Source organism: Eptatretus burgeri, chromosome 13 (genome assembly GCF_056783735.1).
Source record: "Eptatretus burgeri isolate ZD-2024b chromosome 13, Ebu_testis_v1, whole genome shotgun sequence".
In the NCBI taxonomy this organism is placed as follows: Eukaryota; Metazoa; Chordata; class Myxini; order Myxiniformes; family Myxinidae; genus Eptatretus; species Eptatretus burgeri.
Genome location: NC_140973.1, coordinates 79,017,797 through 79,021,998, shown reverse-complemented (window position 1 = coordinate 79,021,998; position 4,202 = coordinate 79,017,797).

The window sequence follows — 4,202 nt, the reverse complement described above, 5'->3', positions numbered from 1 at the left end:
GTGATATTCATGTCTCTGCTGGCTGCGAGTCAGAGGTCAATAGACGTCTGGGTCGGGCCTGGGGAGTCATGGATTCACTGGATCATGGGGTGTGGCACTGCCGGTACCTGTGCGGGAGGACGAAAGTCCAAGTCTTCAGGTCCTTGGTACTTCCAGTCTTGCTCTATGGGTGCGAGACTTGGACTCTGACCAAGGATCTGAGACGGAGACTTAATTCCTTTGGTACCAGGTCTCTTCGGAGAATCCTTGGCTATCGCTGGTCGGATTTTGTGTCCAACGAGCGGTTGCTGAGAGAGACTCGGATGAGATTTGTTACCTGCATAGTCCGTGAACGTCAGTTGCGGCTGTATGGACATGTGGCTCGTTTTCCTGACGCTGATCCTGCTCACCAGATTCTCTCAGCGAGGGAGTCTCATGAGTGGAGGAGGCCAGTGGGCTGACCACGTGCCTCATGGTTGCAACAGGTTGACCATTATCTCAAGGAGATGGGGATGGGCCTGGCATCTGCCTGGGGGATGGCCAGACGGAGGCCCTTGGAGTACCGGCGGAAAGTGGACGCAGCGACGCGCTGTTCTGGCACATGCTCCCATACCTGACCTGATATACAAACTATACGCACTTATTAATTCCTATACACCGACTATACACACTTCTTAACCCCTATACACCGATTATACACACGTATTAACCCCTATACACCGACTATACATACTGATTAACCCCAACACACCAACTATTTACACTTATTAACCCCCATACACCGACTATGCACACTTGTTAACCCCCATACATCAACTATTTACAGTTATTAACCCCTACACACCGACTATACACACTTATTAACCCCATTACACCAACCATACTCACTTATTAACCCCACACACCAACTATTGACACTTTTTAACCCCTATATACAAACTATACGCACTTATTAACCCCTATATTCAAACTATATGCACTGGTTCACCCCTAAACACCAACGATACACACTTATTAACCACTATACACACTTATTAACCCATACACATCGACTATACACACTTATTAACCCATATACACCGACTATACACACTTATTAACCCCAATACACAAATCATACACATTTTGGCCTACCTCCCCCCCTTCCCCCTTCTCCCACACCCCTACCCCTCCCACCTTCCCACCCCCTACCTTCCCCTCTTTCCTTTCCTCACACCAATTGCAATGTTATACACCTGTACTTCGTTCCACCACAGTCAGTGTTTTATTAAGTTCGCCTATTCTTCACAATATCGTTATTATCGACATTACTCACAGAAAAAAAAAAAACATCAGCAAACCGTCCGTACTTGGTGGACTTAAGTAAACATGAAATGTTATCATTTATTCGATTCACAAACGAAACGCGTCAGCATTCGACAACTCGATCCGCACCTTCGAGAAAATCCCAAAACACTGAACATCTCAACAAAAGGTCCACGATGAGTTCCGTGGATGTTGGAGCGAAGGGGAAACTTGGTGAGGAGCCTGGGAAAAGAGCCTTTGAGAGGCGACGCATCCAAAGGCTTTGGCGCCAACTGAAGAGAAAATTAATAGTTCTCGGAGCCAGCTGTCGAGCACCGATCCCGCCATGTGAATGCCGAAACAAAGCGGCGCGAAGAGATCCAGCGGCTTTCTTTAAAGCGAGAGAGAGAAAAAAATGACCGAAGCGCGGATCTCTCGCGTGAGGTCAAGGGTTCCAAGGGGTCACTCTGGAGATGGGAGAATACGTGTAATCGGTCAGAAGGGATGTCCTCGGCGTGAACCAACCGCAGCTGAGCTTACAAAGCAGCCGAGCGATGCACCGTCGTGACGGCTCCATTCACCTCGTCCAACGTGGACCATTATTATATCGACACCTACATGGCTGTGACTTCACAAAGACGGGAAATCTATAAACTGAAGGAAAGTTGTTTGTTTATTTGTTCTCCACAAAAATGTCTTTCTTGGTATTTTAAAATAAATAAAGAAAAAATTTCTGAAGCGAGTGTGAAGGGATTGCGCACACACACCGACGTCCTGCGCACACGCACACCGACGTCCTGTGCACATGCACACCGACGTCCTGCGCACATGCACACACACACACGCACACCGACGTCCTGTGCACATGCACACCGACGTCCTGCGCACATGCACACACACACACACACACACACACACACATCGACGTCACGTGACGAGCTATAATTGGTCTTAAATCAAGTTGTGAGCGGCGACAGTTGGCCCGGAAAAGGCTCAAACTTTTCACCGAAGCTGAAACTCGTCCAAGATCGGTGCCATTCGAACGGTTCCCGGCAATGAAAGCCGCCCATTTATTGGTCACAATGATTAACGCCTTGATGTCGGCCGTGGCAACGCGTGCCCCAACGTCCCGATAAAGCGAAATGTCTTCAGGAGCCTCAAGATTTGCACCCCTTGACGTTGTGGTCATCATTTACGTTCTCTTGTCAGGGTTAGACACAAAACTGGTGAAAACGCTGCGATCGCGATTATTTCGCCCGAGCCGAACCCATCGACGTACTTCGATAGACGGGTATGTCCTTGTACCTCGATGTCGTCTTTTGGACAAACCGATAATGGTCTCCGGATTCACCTCCAAAAATCCCACCAAGGCCGTGAGTATATGCAGCGATGAGCCGTTTTCCCTTCGTGCATGTTTGGGTTAAATCACAGAACGGGTACAACCAGAGTTCGGTGGGAGAGAGAAAACAATCAACAACGACGAGGCTCTTATGGATATGATCATTTACACTACATTATGATCATTTACACTACATTATGATCATTTACACTACATTATGATCATTTACACTACATTTTCATTTACACTACATTATGATCATTTACACTACATTATGATCATTTACACTCCATTATTATCATTTACACTACATTATCATTTACACTACATTATAATTTACACTACATTATGATCATTTCCACAACATTATGATCATTTACACTACATTATGATCATTTACACTACATTATTATCATTTACACTACATTATGATCATTTACACTACATTATTATCATTTACACTACATTATTATCATTTACACTACATTATTATCATTTACACTACATTATGATCATTTACACTACATTATAATCATTTACACTACATTAGGTGTGAATTTGAAATGCGTGAAATTTGCACTTTTACGCATTTTAACGTCCCCCCCCCCCCCTTTCATTGTAAAACGTCAGCGTGTGTACAACTACTGCTTTCATTGTAAAACAACATCAGCATGTGTACAACTACCGCTTGAATTGTCACTCAACGTCGGCGTGTGTACAACTACCGCTTTCATTATAAAACAATGTCAGCTGTGTACAACAACCGCTTGAATTGTAGCTCAATGTCAGCGTGTGTACAACTACCGCTTGAATTGTACCTCATGGAAGTTTGAGAGAGTTGAGTCCGAGCATGTGATGAATTGTATTATGACGTGTAATCCACCATGATGCTCGGTCATATTTTCCGATATTCTTCACGAACTGATTGAATATGTCCGCTTTGTCGAGACATCATGTTTGGTTAATTTTCCGTGCCATACATATTGACATTTTCGTTGTTTATTCACACAGGGCGACAATATATATATATATATATATATATATATATATATATATATATATATATATGTGTGTGTGTGTGTGTGTGTGTGTGTGTGTGTGTGTGTGTGTGTGTGTGTGTGTGTGTGTGTGTGTGTGTGTGTGTGTGTGTGTGTGTGTGTGTGTGTGTGTGTGTGTGTGTGTGCCTGGTGTTAGGGTGGTGGGCTTGGGATCCGTGGATCCTGCGTTCAAATCCTGCTCTGCTGTTGAATTAATACCAGGTGAGGTTGACTCGGCCTGTCATCCTTCCGAGGTCAGCAAAATGAGTGCCAGCTTGCTGGTATTCTGTGGCGGAGTGGTGACCTGTCCAGGATTGTGCCCGATAGCCCAGGAGACTGCCTCGGCAGCACCAACGGTCTGCACTGAGTACGGTCCCAATGGATGGATGGATGGCTACTATATCTGTTGAGATGAAATCGTGATGCATACAATATTATTATATGTGACAATGTTGTTGGACTTGTATGCATCAACAAATTCCCGCTTTATCAATTCTATCCAACCGGGCAACTGGTGGTTGTTTGGCTCGTGTGTTTAATGGTGTTGTGTACAAAGGTTGCTG